The sequence below is a fragment of the Polistes dominula genome, unplaced genomic scaffold (genome assembly GCF_049000335.1).
Source record: "Polistes dominula isolate Pdom_NZ unplaced genomic scaffold, Pdom_raw_medaka contig_37, whole genome shotgun sequence".
In the NCBI taxonomy this organism is placed as follows: domain Eukaryota; kingdom Metazoa; phylum Arthropoda; class Insecta; order Hymenoptera; family Vespidae; genus Polistes; species Polistes dominula.
Window position 1 is genome coordinate 5377373 of NW_028301169.1, and position 20602 is coordinate 5397974.

At 27.9% G+C, this 20602-nt stretch overlaps 1 protein-coding gene across 4 annotated transcripts in view; it reads left to right on the top strand.

Moving 5' to 3' along the window:
* siz (Brefeldin-resistant Arf-GEF family protein schizo) overlaps positions 1-20602 on the top strand; it is a 105414-nt gene that overhangs the window by 36825 nt on the left and 47987 nt on the right. The window contains exon 1 of one of the 4 annotated variants that reach the window (XM_015333186.2): positions 18853-19248. The exons of the other annotated variants lie outside the window; for them this stretch is intronic. The gene's annotated coding sequence lies outside the window, so the exon portion shown is untranslated. Of the gene's footprint in view, positions 1-18852; positions 19249-20602 lie in introns of those variants that run through there. 4 annotated transcript variants of the gene reach the window in all.

Sequence of the window (20602 nt, forward strand, 5' to 3'; positions counted from 1 at the left end):
TGTTCCTCTTCTAGTTGCAAACAATCAATCGCGTACAATCTAATCACTAAATACAGTATCATTACGAATGATCGATCATAGTTTGATACAAACTCTCAATATGTCTAAACTTTATTCTACGAAAGTGCTCACGTGCGAAACATTGCTTCAAGATGTCATTTGTCCTTCGATTATTTTTCGTCGTAAGAATTATTATAGGTAAGTTTTACTCAAACGATAAAAATAACAAATTATATACCCAGTTAAAAATAAAAAAGAAGCAAAATATTAACAATTAACTTTGATAACATAATTTGCACATTTTTTGTATATCTTACGAAAGTGTAATAAATACATAAATCAAAATACATTTTTAATCAAAATAATAATAATTTTATAATAATAGTAAATTGCATATATACTAGTATTGCAAACACAGTCTGATGACTCAATAAGTGGACTTAGTTTAATAATATTTACTTAATTATTGTAATAATAATGTTACATTATTAATTTATGTATAAAATTTGTAATTTTAGGTATAAATAACAATTGAACTTAATATATAATCTATTTTTTAAAAATATGTATAATATATCTATATCTATTGTATATAGATAGTTGACGGTAATAGTCACTTCGGTTTACGATGAACTGCAGGAACGTAATACGAATGATTTATGTGAATTTGTGGATGAAAGCTCGACACATATCTGTAATATGTGGCTTTGGATTACATGAACGGTACTCATTTAGAACATAGAACTCTCCTAGTGCCGTTTGTTTTAGCACAAGTGGTCAGTAGTCACTTTCCATTCGACATACTACAGTTCAACTCTCAATTAATTATACTTGTATATCGTTGGAAAAACAAGTTCCGTGTTTTAACACGAAATATTTCTATTAATTTACACAAAAATATAATTCTATTATTATATTTTTTAACATATTTGTTTTATTTATAAAAATTAGTGGATAATTTGAAAAATTTTGAGTTTTGACAAAAAAAAAATAACTTAATTATTATTTTAAATAAGATAGTTTGTTTCTATTATTAGGCTCAACAATTTTTAAAACATTAGCGTATTTTATTGTAACGTTATTAAAATTTTAATTACTTTAATTAGTTTTTTTTATACGAAATAATTGATGTAAAAAATAATAACGTTAAATCTATAGACGATCAATGTAATTTAACTTGAGATAAATTTCTAATTAATTTTTTGATCTTTTCGATCGATATAATAGATCTTCTTGTAAAAATTACAAATGAAATTAATGTACATAACTCTAGAGACACATATTTCGCTTTTTAATTTTAAACTTTCGAAGTCATAGACGACGCGACGTAATTGTTACTTCCCGAAACATATTACATGTGCGAATATAATTTCATGGGAAAAGCATGGGGTAAAGTTAGAACGTATAGTGTGTTCTAGCGTGCCTAATTATGTACGGCATTAACACACTCGTAACTACTCTAACATTTCCTTTCTTTTACGAGAAACCTTGGTTATGCTCGTTTTTAATTGACAAATACAAAATAATTTGTATTTGTTAACGAGAGAGCATGATTTGCTTAAAAAAATAAAAATAAAATAAAATAAGATAGAGGATAAAAATCGATTATCGGTTTCTTGGCTTCGTATATTGTCGAGCAAATTTGCTGGAATTGCATTTTTACAAATTTAGGTTGCTGAACAGCGTGATACACACACACACACACACACACACACACACACACACACACACACACACACACACACACATTTTAACAATAACATGATCCATACGCCACATACATGTAATTATACATAAGTTTCAATTACATCATGATCCACGCATACATATAATCTTATACATGGTTCAATGAACACACGTCCACAGACACACATATATATGAACACACAAAGATGCTTTAACTATAGCACGATCAATACACAGGCGCACGTATATGCGCGCATACATATTCAAAAACACATAGGTTACAGTATTTTCCAGGTCACCGAAAGAATTCATTTACATCGTAGTATATAAATAGCAGTTTTAAAGAAAATGTCTTTTTGTTTGTGTTTATTACAAACAACAGTTGTCAGAATATAATACATAAGTATGTATAAAAAAAATATTACAAAAATAAATTATTTTTCAAATTAATTTTAACAAAAAATACAAAATGACAAAAAAAAGAATTAATAATTAAACCATTTATTATTCTTTCGGCTTAACTTTTAAATTTAATTTTCATTCTAAAAATGTCTAATATTAATAATTATTAAAAATTAGAAAAAAGAAACAGATTTAATATTTAATATATTTTAAATTGAATTAAAAATTTTAGATAAAATTCTAATTGAAATGAAAAAAAGTGAGACTTCCTCCCAGTTTAGATATTGAATTTTTAATTTAATTTTATATTTTTCTATTGTAAATACGTACGGCCCTGTAAAGAAATATATATAATACGTATAGGCATATAACTAAACGCGTGCGTAAGTTCGTGCGTGCGTGCTTTAGCGGGTTAATCAGCTTGATTTCATAAGCAGCTCATTCTCTGGATTTATTGTAGCCGTGTCACCAATTTCATTCAAATTCTGAGCCATAAGTGATCGCACACGATTCAATCGTATTTATCCGGTTTAGATACGCGTAAATATAAAACTGTGTGTGTGTGCGTGGATACGTGTATGCGTGTGTGTATGCGTGCGTATACATCAAAGACAATTCTCTCTCTCTCTCTCTCTCTCTCTCTATCGTTTGTTTTTAAACGTTCTTTGCATACCTTTAATCGTGCGTTCATTAATCTGTTGCACCGATTATATCGATTTGAAAACGTTCAATTAACTATACTCAAATCATTGCCACACTGTTTTACTCGTCATGTATTCATTTTACGTGTTTCCTATACAGAATAAAACAATTTTCTATGTTGTCAATTCTCGTTGAAAGTCAAATGACTTTTTTTTTATTTCCAAATATTGGTCATTGCCAATCTGAATCTCAATTTTATTCGAATTGACTTTTGATAGAGTTTTTATTAGTTTCATTCATTTTTAAATGTTTTTTCTTTTTTTTTCTTTTTCAATTTTTTTTTCTAATCATAATTAAGGTACATGGATTGTTTGTTATCTCTTATTATTTCAACGATTATTTGTCATACTTTTGTTAATAGAAAACTATATTTATTAATATACAGTAAAAATCAAATGTTTATTTTAAATGACTTTCTGAATAAACAAAAAAATATAAGTGAGATGGCAATCAATTCTATGCCTTTTTTCTTTTTAAATAAATTTAACATTTATATTTATAAAGTAATCATACATTCAATTAAGGGGGTATTCTAGTGTAGAAATTTGAAAAAATCGAATTTTTTTTTTTGATATTTTCAATGCTTAACCTTTCAAGAATGTGTTCTTAAAAGGGCATGCCAAAATTTTAATTATTTTCGGAGATATAGCTGTTTTAGTGACGCGGCTTCCTATATCCTACCCTTATTATGCGAAACTTTGAACGCGTTTTTCTCGAAACTGTTTTTTTTGTCACGGTTGCAATGATATCTCAAGTTCTACTTAACCGATTTATTTGAAATTTGGTGAGAGTCTTCTCTATGCATTTCTCTATCGTACTAATCAAACCTCTTACAACAATTTTCAATTTCTACTATTTTGAAAAAATTCGGAACAGTAAAAAAAGTGGTAAAAATAATGTATCTTTTTTTCAGACAGCCGTAATTTAGTGAAAAAAAATTTTTTTTCAATTCTTTTAGTTCGAACGATAGCGGCATTATTCTTAATTAATAATCTTTTTTATTTTTTTATTTCGGATTATTAGAAGAGCTGCAATCGTGACAACCGTCGAGCACCAATTTTTTGAGACCCCCCACTTCATCAGCCTATATCTTTTTCAATTTTGAATTTTTCACTATTTTGTTTTTTTCATGTATTTTTGAAATATTAATAAATATCTTGTAACATTATAGATAGTGAAAATATTATTCGTCTTTTTGTTATTGCACTTGAAAAAGTACCTAAAATCCATGCTTCTAGACCAGAATACCTCCTTAACAAATTACTTAGATATGATAAATAAATACGCACATTCGCATATTCACAAATATATATTGTTGATGCATATACATAAGATACAAAATTATCATAACTTTTTATTGACTCTCTCCGAACATTCGATCTTATAAAATGCATATAAAGAAATGAAGAAGAGAGAGAAGAGGAATCCATGGCGTATGAATGCCCCATAATCTTAACTATAGATAATCAGATCGGTGAATGGTACGCTTTGACTAGGTCAGTTGGTAAATATTGCGCTGTTATAGACAAGGACGTTTCCCCTACCCCTTCCAGCTCTCAACAATCTAACATAAATTATACACCCATACTTTTATATATACATATATATAATATATGTATATGTATATACATACACATATGTAGTAAGATAAATTTATAGAATATGCGTTTACATTGCACAGTTTCATACACATAAAATACAGGCCAGACCAAAAGTTATTAGATGATTCCAAATTTTCTAAACGATTTATAAAAATCAGTTATTTTTATTTATAAATATTTTAAATAAATATTTTGTTTTATTCATATTACAAAATTACTATGTTAACTCGTTACAAATGCGAATTTAATTACAAACTCAACAAAATTCGAGAAATAATAAATAGAAAAAAGTAATTGATTTATGAAATTTTATTTAACAAATTTTTGATCTAGACTGTAATTGTTGTAACTTTATGGAATACACATATATACGTGTTTCTTACTCATGTGTATAATATGTGTGTGCATACATGAGTTTACAGCTCAGCACGCTTTTCTAACGTTATTCTATGCTATAATACAAGGTGTAACGCTTCGCTTCTTCGTTCTCCTTCGTACGCTTTCGAAAATTATGTTTCAAGAAGCTTACCTACCAACATCAGCGAATCATATTCCTCCCTCTCCCTTCTTTCCTATTCCTATTCCCATTCCCCATAACTTTGTCGATTATTAACGCAATCATCTTATCTCGCCCATACATTCTTACTTTTATACAATATTTATTTTTTGTAGGAGATTGTGTACTTATGTTGATTATGTAGATTTTATTATTTACGAAATCATATGTGGTATTATAATGATTGATGATTATTTCTTTGACGATTATTTCTTATTTTTATTTCTTTTTAATTTTTTATGGTAAACGTGTGATTATCATTACATGTATACATTTATTTATTTATTGTTATTATTATTATTGATAATTGTTTGTAAATGTTTTCCAATTATGTGCTAATTATGGTGTTCTCAGTTTTGTGTTATTATAAAATTAAATATTTAATGGGCATAAAATGCAATAATTTTTTTCGCAATGTAGTGATATTCAAATTAAATTTAAAATTTCAAAGAATATTAATAATTGTATTTTATTTTTTCTATTTTATATTATCAAAAGGGATATTTTTTAAATAATTTATTTCTTGTAGTAAAAATTTCTTTGAAATGTAAGAACCAAATGAATTATATATTTCGTCGTACTTTTTTTATTTAGAAAAAAAGAAATATTTTCTTCTGGTTTATTTTTGTAGTTTTTAAAAAATATGACTAATAATATATATATATATATATATATATATATATATATATATATATATATATATATATATATATATATGTTATAACTTAAAGACTATAATAAATTGAAGTATTTTTCTCGAATAAATGAAAGAAAAGATAAAAATCAGTAACTTTCCCATCGTATAATTTGTGTCAATTCTAAACCGATAGTCAAAGTGTTTTCCTCTTTTATCTCTCTCTTCCTCTCTCTCTTTTTCTTTCTTTCTTTTTATCTTTCCAATGTAATGCGTGGGATCGTAGAAAAGTGTTGAGGAGTCTGTAGTGTTGAATATGGACGTGACACTACATATGAACGAGAGATCGTTAGTTTTGTATTATATTGTGGTGACAAAACGTTGAAGAAAAAGAAAGAAAAAAATAAAAATAAAAAATTGAGAAAAAAAACAAAACAAAAAAGAAAAAGAAAAATCATTGCCGAGGTTTAAAAATAAAATCGCACGGCATTTTACGAAGGTAATACACCTATAGTACTACCGGAGATTCACGAACAAAGAGGATAAATGCTGTGGGAACCATTCTTTACAACGTAGATATATCCTAACGGCCATTGTGACTGGGTAGGAAGTGCATAATAGAGCAGAAAGTGAAGTAGGCGTTTTCTCCTCTTCCTTCAAAAAATTTTTTTTTATTATTATATCCGAAAAAAAGAAAAAAGAAAATTTTCTAACAAATTATTCACATAAATATATTTTAATATATATTTTTATATATATTTAAATACTAAATTTTCATACTTTATTTGTATCTTTTTATTCACCCTTTTTTACGGGTTCGTACTACTTTTCTACGAACACCTTCTTATACTTATACGATACTTCTAAAGTATCTTTTTATCACCTCCCACATTATATTTCTTTATTTTTGTATCATTCAAATTAAAAACTTATTAAATTATAGTTATAGCAACTTTTTGTTTTGTTTTGTTAAACTTGTAGTTTTTAAATTAAAAAATAATCATTTTTAAGATAGTATGATTAAAACGTCCTAGTTTTCCTTGGCATCAAATTCTAGTTTTTCTTAATTTAACTTATATTGTTAAATATTACTTTTACCACTATATCATACAAGTGGTACTTAATTCAGTTTTAATTGAGTTTAAATTTTTTACTTAAGTAAAGACGAAGTCTTATTCTCTCTCTTTCTCTTTCTCTTTCTTTTGAAAATATTCAAGTTCTCATAAATATATAACAGTATACATAATAAAACACACACACAAAAGGAACTTTATAATCAAAGTTCTATAATAATATAGTACTTATTTTATCTATTTACTTATTCGTAAATTTTTCACAAAGGAAAGGTGATTTTTCTTTTTCTCTTTCTTTCTTTCCTTATCTTTATCTTTATCTTTATCTTTATTTTATTTTATTCTTTTCATCAAATAAGTTAGTATTTCCGTGAAGGAAGAGAGAACGTTTCTCACAAAGGAAAAATTTCGTTCCAACGGTTACGTCCACTTTCATTTACTAATTTATAATATAATGTATATATATATGATGTATCCTATATCCAGAATTTTAAATAATAAGAGAAAATAATAAGAATTAAGGTTACAAAAAAAAATTTTTTTAATTTTTAATCAAGTTTCTTTTATCTTTTCCTATCATTGATCTGAAAAAATGTAATACAACTATTTCAATATATCGACTTGTTGTTTATCATTATTATCATCATCATCATCATCATCATCATCATCATCATCATCATTATTATTATTATTATAATTTTTATTTTTATTATATTAAGTTTATTATTTTGATTGAAGTGTCCAATGGCGCTAATATTACACTTAAAGTCACAGAGTAAGAAACGAAACGGTTCTATTTTAATATCAAAAGAGAAAATTTCTTTCGAAAAAGAGGGAAAGAAAAGAGAGAGAGAGAGAGAGAGAGAGAGAGAGAGAGAGAGAGAGAGAAATAGCACGCTTGGAAACAGCTAAAATTGTCGTTGACTTGAAGCCAACCTTTGCGAGTGACGGAAAAATATAATTCATCTTTCTTTGTCTTTCCATTTTACCGACCGAGATGATTGATTTTTTTATATATTAGATCAATGACGTTGAACCTATGAGCCGGAAAGATAAGTGAGTGACATTAAGAAAAATATTTCGTTTATAAATAACAAACTTTCTATTTCGAATATTAAATGGAAATAAAGAAAAAGAGAAAAAGAAGGAAAAACCATCGTAAATTCGTCGTTTTAATTGAAGTATGGCAAATTAATATTTCTTACCAGTCATCGTTTTTAAAACTGAGAAAAATTATTCTGTCCGCGTAATGACAGGATAGATAGATAGATAGATAATTTACGTAAATTAATCGTTTATAATTTAATACGACAAGAAGAAATTTTGAAAAGGATTCTTTTTTGAGGTTAGTTTTTTTTCATGAAACGTTGGAGCGAAAAATAATTGTAAAACGGTATATTAATTTATACAAAGGAAAAACGAAATTTTTAATAGTACAAAGCCATGTGAGAATTAAAGGGTAAAAGATAATTTAAAAATTAATAAAAGGATTATTTAATACATCAGCTTTCATCTCCTGTCGGCGGCCATTGCAGGATGGTAACCACAACGTAATCGTGTTTATGGTTAATGTAAAATCAATGTTCACTACACATATACGTATGTAGTTAGGAATATTACAAATTGTAATAGTGAAAGAGACAAAGGAAGAGAGAGAGAATTAGAGAGTGAGAGAGAGAGAGAGAGAGAGAGAGAGAGATTAATGTGTATCGTAGGTGGCCCGGAAATTGCGTATGAACCTTGTCATTAGAATTTTCCAGGTTTGCATAACTTTCACCAAGTGCATGTGACCAACTCGTATTGTCTGTCCTCGTACATTTATGTTTTTATTGTGCATGTGTTAGCTGTTCAATGTGTATATATATACGGACAAACGTGAATTCTATAGAATATCCTTTCGCAAAGGATATTCGAAACAATGAAAACAAGTTACGGGAATTCTATAGAATGTCCAGAAAGTTTCGGTTAATCTATAAAATGTGCTTTATTTGGCTGTGCTTGGAGTACGGGGGCGAGAGAGGGGGTGTTTCTAAACTATTGCAAATGAAACAAAACTATTAAAATTTAAAAATACATCATACCCCCGTGCTATGAACACACCTCCCTGAAGCACATTTTTTTAACTCGACCGAAAGTTATTAAGAGATTTTTGTATATATTTTTAAAATATCCATGGTTTGTTTTATTTACAATATCTTAAAAGCATTGGCCCTTTCTGTGCTCTAAACACAGCCAAGTGAAGCATATTTTATTGATTGATCGAAGCTTTCTAGGTATTTTATAAAAGCTCTAGGCAATGTGTATAATGAGCAGATATTTCACAGTTTATCTGATTTACGAGGATATTCTATAAAATTCCCGTTATCTCAACATTAACTGTAGCATATACAGGGTGTTCCATATAACTGTATTTATGATTTTTCAAGTATTTGCGATAATCTGACAAAAAAATAGTTCAAACAGAATTGTTAAGAATTTTGATTGATTATAAATTGCAATAAAAAAAAAATTAAAAAAAATTTTTTTTTGTTTTCTAAGGCTTCCTTTGTTTTTGTAAATGACACCCTATATTTTTGACCTTACAGTACTATGGCCCATATTAATACAAATTCGACGAATTAGTATATCATGATCTTTGTATGACTTTGAAAACAAAGAAATTAATAAAAATGGACGATAATAACTTGTATTTATTATTAAAAGACTCAAAAAATTACATTCAATTAAGGAGCCTTGACTAATGTTTTATTACTAGAAACTTAACTACGAAGTGTCGACAATTAACAACAAAGAAAAAATTGCTATTAACACTTTGCAGTCTGTACGTTTCATCAAAATTTTTTCGCTTGGCGCCGGTAGGACAAAATTTCAAGGTCATCCATAGGTCATGGTATACAATTATAGTTCATTGAATTCGTATTAATACGGGATATAATACTGTAAGGTCAAAAATATAGGGTGTCATTAAAAAAAACAAAGGTAGCCTTAAAAAACATAGAAAAAAAATTTTTTTTTTAATTGAAATGTATAGACAATCAAAAACAGATAAACTTTTGTTTAAACTATTTTTTTGGCAAATTATCGCAAGTCTTTGAAAAATCGTGAATCGTGAGTTATATGGGAAACCCTGTATAAACATAAAAATAAAATTATAGAAATATACAATGTATGAATGTAAAAGTTTATACTTAATTAAGATTATGCATTAAATAATATTATACAATTAGTGTTAATAATATATGTGTATAATATTATTTTATATTATATTATTTATGTACGCCTTTATTACTCTTTCTTTTACTAGTTAAAACGGTTTGTTTCCTCTGCTATCAATCAATAAAAAAGTCTTACAATCTATCTGCATTACTTCGTTGCATAATATGAACTAGAAAACCGTTAACGTAAGTCTATATAATAATTGTGTAAAAATAAAATTAACAAACAAGTTACATTATATACAATGAAAAAAAAATAAACCATAAAATTACAACAACCATACTTGACATGCATATACAAAAACATCAGATCTTAGAGAGGTTTTACTTTACTTTATATTATTTATGTACAGTAAATTATATATTAAAAAATTGCGATTTAAAATTTTAGGAAAACAGAACAAACTTTTTTTTAAATTATATATACAATTATTCTCTATAATTATTTCTGTACACGTATGTATAATTGTATGTATAATATATCTGTCTCTTTTCCTCCGATTGTCTGTGTATGTGTGTGCGTCGCGTGCGTAACTATGAGGAAAGAGTCAGTAGCAACAAAACAAAACGTCTATCATGTGACGCCTACCATGACTGGTCTGGTTTATTGTCTTTTTGTAGACTTGCCTTTTCCAATAATCAACCCATTTAACACCAGTTTTAAACACACACACACGCACATACACACAACATTCGAATGGTCACGATGATGCTTGTGTATTTAACCTATTCATTTTCTAATCGAGATTTTGTTTTGTCTTTCTTTGTTACTTTTTTTTTTGTTTTTTTTTTTGTTTTTATTTGTCAGTGTGATACAGTAGTATTTCGTGATCGTTGAAATTATACTCTAGCTCATTTCACATTTAGTTCTACTGGTATGTAAATATGTACCATATTGAACCGACCTCGTTTCAATCCTCCTCTTTTCTCCTCTCCTATCCTCTCATTTTCTTGTAAAGTTCATTCACTCGAATTCCGTCGGTTTTGCTTATTTTTATATATCAATTTAGAATCCTCTCAAATATTATGAATTATTTCGAGAATCTCATTTGATTTTATAAGGGAAAATGTTTCCGAGGAGCACGTGAAATAATTCCCGTTTTCAATTATTATGAAAATTATCTTACGTAAGTTATTTGAATTATTAAATAAAAGCATTTTTTTAATAGATACTTTATCTTATTTTTTTAATTACATTTTTCAATTACAAACATAAAGGAATAATTATTTTTTAATAATTCATTTTTGAATGCATGCAGAAATATTATATGTGAAATTTCAATTTTTTTTATATGTTTTTTGGTTTTAATGTTATGTTGATTTTTATGGTTTGCAGTACATTTTTATTTATATGCAGTGATCCAGTAGTTTCTAGGTTGGCCAACAAGACATTCACAATTACATGATTCAAAAATCCGTTTTTTTGTTGTTGAAATCTTTTAAACTCATTTTTTTGTAGATTGAAATCTATTGACCTGTCTAAAAGCTTACAAAATTTCGAACAAGGGTAATTTATTTTTATAATTACCTAGAAATTATTAAATTAGTTATTTCTGTTGGGTCTCCAAATATTTTTATAATAATTAATATTTTATAAAATAAAGAAAATTTATGCATCGTTCAATAAACAATTTTGAATTTGAAAAAAAGTACTTTTCACAGAAATCAAATTTTTGTAGAAACTCACATAATTGTTTTGAGGAAATAATTTGATAATCTTTTAAATGGCAATCATTTATAAACATTTTTATGATTTTGGAGGCAGAGACACATATAAACAAGACTCGCATTCGGATGGAAGACTATTTGGGTCCAATGTGAGACCGGAAACTTTCTCCTATATTTAAATACTCACATAAATAATTTAGTCGAATCTGTTAAACCGGTTTTTCTTCGTGAATTTCTAAAGCATGCTAGGTCACGGGTTCACAAAATCGTGTTAAGTTAATATTCGGTACCATAAATCAGTCATATTTTTAAATCTTGTAATTAAAAACTTGCATTAAGTCTACTTTATTTTCATTATTATGCTAGGAAATTAGAAAATTTATTTTATTAATTAATATTACATTATTCTTAAATTTTGTTTATTATTATTTTTTATTTATGTTGGATGATTCCAAAAGTTTTCAGGTAGATTATCACTACACTGTTGAAGATATTAAAAATCAATTATTCTTTCTCGAAACTTATTTTTTTCAGATCATAAATCTGTTGGCGTTTTCAGTAGCTTAAAAAAAAAAAAAAAAACAAACAAACAAAAAATTAATTTATTAAATTATTTAGGAATTTTCTGGCATATTGTATATTCAACATTATACGAATACATTCACGTATACATTATTCATTTAAAAATTTATATTCAGTATATATTTTTATGCAAAAATATTTGTATTAAATAATTTTATTTATTATAAATTAATATTTATTAAATAATAAATAATAATTAATTAATAATTCTTTGAATAAAAATATATGTCGAATGTGTAATAATAAATGGAATAGTTGTTGTCTTTGAATAATATTTTGCTAAATAAATACAAATTTTCTAAGCAATCCGATAAATACTTTGGTATATTAATGTTTAACCTTATAGGCAGAGACAATAATTTTTGATATTATTAACGACATTTAAGGTTTTCATCTATTCGTAGGAGTAATTACAACCAAGACGAGATATTCAGAGTTGCGTCGAATGATGTTTTCATTTGCACCAAGCCTCTTAAGCTAAGACGAAGATTGCGTCCCTGGCACGGTTAGGGAGATTAAATTACTCTTGCTCCTTGACTTCGTTCAACGAGATCAGTAATTAGGGAAACATTACTTTATTTATGTCGGTTACACACAATTCTCCTTCTTGGGAACTACCGTGATACTTGGTACGTTTTTACAAAAAAAAAAAGAAATTAAACGACAAACTTAATTTCATTTAATCGTCTAGATTTGAAATCTCTTTCTTTTCCTCTCTTTGCATTCGCTCACCAAAGTATTAGATGTCATTGTGATAAAATATATGTTTCAAATAATAATTAACAGATTTTTATAGATAAAGTTTCACATTTAACAAAATTTCAATTTTGAATGTACATTTAAACAAAATTATTTGTAAATATAATGCGCGTCTATCAGAATCATACATTGAGCAAGCAGTAAGACTTAATATTTAATCATCTTAAAGAAAACGAAGAAAGAGATTTCATTTGAATTCTTATATACCAATTCGTTTCAGATGGAAAAATAAATTATTTAGTTTCATTTAAGAAAAAAAAAAATGGTAAGAAATGTATACATAGATGGGTTAGAAATTCCCTAAGCCTAATACACGAAAAGGAGTTCTTGAATTTTGAACTTAATACATAAACATGGGTTGACAAGTTTTGAGCTTCATGATTTTCCACACCATGTTAGATTGAAAACTTTTTAACCCTCTCCGGGCTAAGTTCAATACTTTTCAATTCGTCAGTCGTTTATAAAGCTCAGTTTTCAACCTATACATGTATATTTTTTTTATTAATATTATTTATTAAAATATTAGAATATTTTTTTTATTAACTGAAATGTAAAAAATCAATTTTTTATCTAACATGAAACTTATGGGTATATAAGAATGCATATGAAACTTTTTCCTTCGTTTCCTTGGAAACGTTTGAGTATTATTGGATTTTACTACTTGTATAATGTAAGGTCCTGATGGATCCATACAACTGTGCATGATTTGAAAAAAATCGTTGCTCTTTCAACAATAAAAAAAGATTGTTTTAAATTCAATTATATATACAAAAAATTTGCATGAAAAAAAAAATTGAACTTGCAGCGCATATACAAAAATCTACAAAAATATCAATTTTTATAAAATATTTTGTTCCTTATTTTAAATAGGAAAATCTAAAAAAAAATTATTAGGTAATATTTTTCACAGTAAAAGGTAATACATCTATTAGAGATAAATAACTAGAAATCTGGAAAAAAAAATAATAGAAAAAAGACGTATTATTAGCATCGATGGATACACACCCAATATGCCTAGCTCGTTAATCAAATTTTTCCAATTAGCGTCTGACTTTTCCGTAACAAGATAGCAAACAACGGCTAGCACGCGAGTCCTCGTCGTCGTCACTCGAAACTTCAACAAATCGTTTGCGGACTCACCATATTATCATTCACCACACCCTTCTCTGATTTCTTTACTTATCTAACTTCCTAGAATAGACGTACTGCGACTAATTGGTAGTTGAATATAGTAGTAACGAACTGACGTTAATTTAGTAAATTTAAAGTAGTTAAAAAAAGATTCACATTTATTTATTTCAAAGAGAAAGTTAAACATCATCATCATCATCATCATCATCATTATCATCATTGTCATTGTCATAAAATGTCAAAGTCGTAAAATTTATTTTTTCTTAAGGACAATTTTTCCGGAGTCGCGAGTTCGAGTCCCGCTCTCCGACATCGAACGAGATAGCATGCCTGCTCCGTCGTGGCTTGAGAGCGTTTGCGCCCCGTGTTTTTATCGGTAAGGCTTGCTTCGTAACTCGCCACGATGATCTTAGGACGGCGTAGGACTGATCACCCTACCCTGAAGATCTTTCGATCAAGAAACGTAACTTAGGCAATTATACGCTGAGCGTAGCCGGTTGCGAGGTTTGGTCTCTCGAGACCGTAAGTCAAAAATTTATTTATTTTATTTTAAGGACAATCTTTCAGTTGTAAGTATCGTTCGAACCTATTTTTATCTCTTTCATCATCATTATCATCATCATCATTGTTATTTAATCCAATTATCAATCTCATCTTAAGGGTAACTTTTTATTTTCAAATCAAATTATAACCTATCTTTATCTCTTTCATCATCATCTTCATCATCATCTTCATCATCATTATCATCATCATTGTCATCTAACCTTTTTAATAATCTCACTTTAAGGATAATGTTTTTATTTTAAAGTGAAAGTCTATTTTAATAACTGTCATCATTATAATCATCATTTTTAATTGTAATAATTATCCAATTTTATTATTACATTCTTACAACTTTTTTTTTTTTATTTTTTTTTTTTAATATGAAATAAAATTTGTGCAAATCTTTTTAATGATTATCATAATTATTGGCATTTATTTTTGTGAGTATTATCAATTTAATCTTCTTCAATTCATCCTGTTTCTTTATATTTTTCTCACTTGCCAAACGACTAGCCACCTCTCTGTACCTGGTACTAACTAATCGGAACTAGTTACGTAAGTCGAGGACAACACAACACAACGAAACGAACTGACTGACTGACTGCCTACCTGACTGACTACCTTTTATACACGATTCCTTTTACTCTTGGCACAGCTATCATCACGAGTTGTTCGGACTTCAACTCACGTTGACTCCAATAACGTCTTCCTTTTCTTTCTCTCTTTTTCTCTTGTCTCTGTCCTTTTCTTTCTCTTTTTTTTAATTCTTTTCCGGCTCGCAGGAACTACCTTTTAACCACTGTCCTCGTTGAACCAACTACGCTTGGTTGCCCTCGATCGTTCGTGAAACTTTTTCGATGCCATCATTTTTTTCCCTCTTCTTTTCTCTTCCCCCCTCCCCCACCCTCCTTTTTTCTTAATTTCTTTTCAGTTTTATTCATTATTTAGGCAATTGATTTATCATAATAGTTCTTTCATTTTTATTTTTTTTTTATTTCAAATTTAAAAGCAATTTGTTCAAATTTTTAAAATATTATTTTATTCGTTGAAAATTGTCCTAATTAAATATGTGAAAGCATTAGCAAACGAATAAAAATAAAATTTTTTTTTTAAATCGTCCTAATTTGTATCACTAGAAAAAAAAAATGAATTATTTTAATGGAAACCACATTTTTTTGTAATTTTTTTTTGTAAAGGTCTAGGTCGTCACAATAAAATTAAAGAACTTATGATAGTTACAAGGACTTAAGCGATATTATTGTGAATTCGAACGTAGTGGACTCTGTGTAACAATGAGTGAAAGTTAACGTTGAGATTGCTTGACGAAAGCAAACGTTGTCCTCGGATCAAAATGTCATTTTCTTTCCTTCTAATCGTAGATTTCACTTCAAATTACTTGTAATTTTTTTTTATAGTATTAAATACATTTTTTAATTTAATTTTTTATTCTATGTAAGATAATTTAAAAAAAAGAAAAAAACAAATATTATACAAATGCAAAAGTATTTCGTTAATACATAAAATTTGTAATAATAATTATATTTCTTTTCATTTTCTTTTATTACTGGAATTATTACTATTATTATTATTATTAGTAATAGTAGTAGTAGTAATAATAGGTGTTGTTTATTTTAGCTCACAGCCAAGAAACTAAGATTAATTTAAATATGGTATTTTCCCTTTTACAATATAAATTATATTTTTTTCTTTTTTTTTTATGCAATATTTCCATCAATTTTGATTCCTTTTTCAGAATCATTCACACATTTGTCTTTCATTTCATTAATACTCCAATATAGTTTATTTTAAATATTTACATTACTTTATATATATAAAGAAAAAAAAGCAAATATCAAATCAATCGTATCGAAAGAAGAGGATAAAACTTGTTTGCATAAATCTAGCTTGTGAGTTGTCTGACAGTTAAAGGCCGTAACCACTTCCTTGCACTTACGTGCAACCTGTCTTGGAACGTTCAAAGCTTTATTAAAGGCGGTGATAGTAGAAACGGCACGTGAAACGCGCAAATAATCGCCATTATACACACACGCACACATACACGTGCGCGCGCTTATATACGTACGCAAATCCATCTGCACAAATACCCCCCCCCCCCCACACACACACACACACATGAACTTTTAGAAAGCTCGAAAAAAGATAGATGAAACATAGGAAGATGAGAAAACTGACTCGCTAATTCTTCCACGTTTTTACAATACTTTGAACTTTTACAGTCGTTCATCCCTTACAAAAACCCACCCTTCTCTACCCTCCTTCACCCCTCACAAACATACAGACAGGTAGTCATATATAGACACTTTTCATAATCACAGACGTAAAATTATTCGTGAAAGCAAAGACGAGTTGACGATCGAAGTAGCGTTTTTCGTGCTTTCCGACGTGCTGTGACATGTTCCTCGAACAATGTTGGAAAGAGTTAACGGGGCTGAAGGGCCAGGAGTGGAGAGGAGGGTGTGTTGGTAAAAAACACGTTTTAGAACGAATCTGTAAGAATGAGAGAAAGAGAGAGAGAGAGAAAGAGAGAGACACAAAAGTATCATTCCAGTTGGAAGACAGAATCCAAGCTTTGTGTTCTGTATACAGTGGAAACGGTCGCAGTTCTGTCAGACAAAAGTAGAAACGCAGACGGCCAGGCCCGCTTCTTCTTCACTCTTTTTATTTTTTTTCCTCCTTTTTCTTTTTTTCTATTTTTTTTTTTCTTTTTTGTTTTTTTTTTCTTTTTACATGGAAACTGTAATTATGGTAGCGAACGTGTATATGTTTGTGTCTCATCATGAATGTATGCTTTTTGTTTGGCAGTATGTTTGTGAGAGTTCCTTTGAGGTTTACGATGATGATTTAAGGAAAAATGTCATCGTTAAATTCGACAAATTATTTCAGAGATTTTTCTTTTTGTTTTCTTTTGTTCAGAGAGAAAAAAATCAAAGATACTTTTTGATTTCTTTTTTGGCTATTAAATTATTTAAAATTATTATTCATTATTTTATTAAAAACTTATTGTTATTATTAACAAATAAATGGGACTAAAGTTTTGTAGATAAATTCTATACTTTGTAATTTAATTGAGTAATGATGTGTTGTTAAATTAAAAATAAATTAAATTATTTGTTTTGTTTTCTTTTTTCTTTTTTGTTGAAATTGTGATACGGAGAATTTTTCTTTACAATTACATATAAAATATGTTATACTTATTTTATTTTTCTTTCCTAGCGTTAGATTATCAAAGCTGACGTATCGGTCCATGAAATACGGGCTTATAAAACTAGTGCATCGATTTTTTGCCGTTCTTCTGCGTATATCGAGGAATTCGAAATAGATTCGAGAGATGAAACTTTCTACTGAAATTAACACGAAAGAAAAATTCTATTCGAACTATGCATTTAGTTTCTAATATAAAAAGAAAAAGAAACAAAGAAAAGAAAGAAAATAAAGTTAGATCTCAATTTCGTTTCTTTCTTGTTTTCTACGCGATCGCTCAAATGGTCATTATTGAATCGTTATCGAGAAAACCTTCATCTTACATCAAATTTATAATCTCTCACATATTTATTTATTCTTTTTGTTTTTTTTTTATTCGAAATAATCAACAATAATTTTTTATTTGATTTAATGAAAAAAAAATAAAAAACCAAGCTGCTAACTCGTAATCGTACATTATGTCGACTAAAATAACAAAGTAATTAATAATATATTAAATAAAAAAGCAAGACAACAAGATACGATAGGGCGTTATATCTGTAATTATTATAATATAATATAAAATATAAATTATCCCAAAATAATAATAAAAAATTAAATAAAAAAAAACTCTATATAATTTATAACCATAACACTTAATCGTAAATAGACACAGTAAATCATAGGACAAAGATTATAAATCTTCGAGCTATGGTAAGAAATAAAAAAAAATGGATAGTAAGAAAAGAAATAAAAAAGAAACGGAAAAGAAGTAGCGCTTGATACTGATTTGATCTTTTTTGCGAGAAAATTTTTTCCAAGATTGAAAGATCTACATCGATCATAGGACACGATGGATATAGGAAATCGCGATCAAGACCGTAACGAGCTCGACTAGGCACGAGCCTGTAAAGAACCCGCGTCGCGTCACCGTCCACAAGCATATACAGAAAAAGAGTAAGATAGATAAAGTTGAATAAAGATAGATAGAGAGAAAGAGAGAGAGAAAGGGAAAGAGAGTGAGGTGGGGTACTCTGAACAGAGTACACTTGGTGGTTTCGAAGGCTCATACCGAGTTCAGCACAGCCAGTCAAGTTGAAACCGCGAGAGAGCTGCGAGTATCTAACTGTACGAGTTCTCGCAATCCTCAACTTCTTTTCCTCTTCTCATCTTTTTTTCTTTGTCTTATCATCTTCAAAAAAAAAATCATTTTTCAAACATTTCTTTCTTCTCTCACTTTATTCCCTTATTTTCTTTCATCCATTCTAAGTGGTGATTGGTGTTGCATCTTTGATGACAAAGTGACTCAAAAAGTTAAGAAGAAGTTTTTTTCTCTCTGCTAAATTTTTACGTTCGTTAATATTCCTTTTTTTTAATTTCTTTAATTTTTTTATTTTTGTTGAGTGTTCACAAGTGTGTAAGTGTTGATGTTAGTGATACTCGAGTGTTATCGAGTGTTTCGTGTACGTGTCAGCACAACGAAAATATCAACAAGGTTTCTATTGCTACGAAGATTCTTACTTTAGCGCCACTCCAATTCTTCTGATTTTTGTTTTTCTTATTTTTTGGAAATCGTTTCGAGAGATTCCTAAATGTTTTTTTTTCTTTTGTATGCATTTTTGGCTCCATCTTTTTATTTTGTTTGGCATGTCTCTCAAAGTTTTGTTGTTGTTTTTGCTTAGGAAAGTTATAGGCAAAGAATCGATTATCCGTCAAAGTTGCTTTCGTATTTGATAAACTTTCGATATTTGATCAGAAGTTTAAATCTATTTGAAATATAGTTCTATAATATTTTGAACCGATTTTTTAATTTCAAATAAATAAACACTTTGTATATATAACAGTTCTATAATAATAATAATCATGCTTTATATCAAGAATTAATAAAATTTAAAAAAATTCATAATCACAATTGAATACTGTTAATAATGACGAAAGGAATTATTTAATTATATTTGTCGGAAGGAGGATTGTGTTGACGTAAAACGTTCTTCATTTAAATAATAAAATAATTTATTTTTTTGTTCTCTAGTATGTCACAACGATGAGACGTTCGTCGGAGGTCATTTTAAACGCGTTTGCCATAAATTTATGATAATCGTCGAATGTTAAAATTGGCGCCGTGCGTCACGATTTTTACTGTCACACAAGACACGAGTCTGCTGTTTGTATTACTTACTTTGCTCGCTTGCTTGCTTAACTTGTGACACTAACAACACGTTGGTTCCACTTTCGAAATACTTTATGAAGATTTCATATCGATTTATGTAGTGCAAAAGAACGACAAATTCCTCCTTGATTCTTGACGATTATCCTTATCTTTCTAAAGAAAATTAACATTATTTTTTCACTTGTCGCAAATGTTTTCTTTTTTTTTTAAAGAGTAAACAAACAAAATTATTTTATCATATTTATGATGAGTCTGTAATTGCTTTTTTTTATATTTTTGTTTTATTGTTAGACTACAAATTACGTAAAAATAAATATAAACCAGTTTTATTTTTATATAAATTATATATTTATAATTTATTACAAACAAAATGTATGATTTTTCTATATAAGAAATGAGCTTTTATTTTACTTTGTATTAAATTTATCGAACGATTAACGAATTTCGATATCAAATTGATTGATAACGAAAGATTTTCGATAAAAATAAAAAAATAAGTCAATACGAAGAAAATTAATTTACTTTTTTTCCAGAGACTTTTCTTAAGCTTACGGTTCAAAGTAATTATTTTGTCAATAAAATTATAATTTTGCAGTTCGAAAAAGTAATTGATCTCAGAAATGACGTAATAAAGAAAAACGTATGTATTTGTCGAAGAATCGAAGCATATTTAAATTTG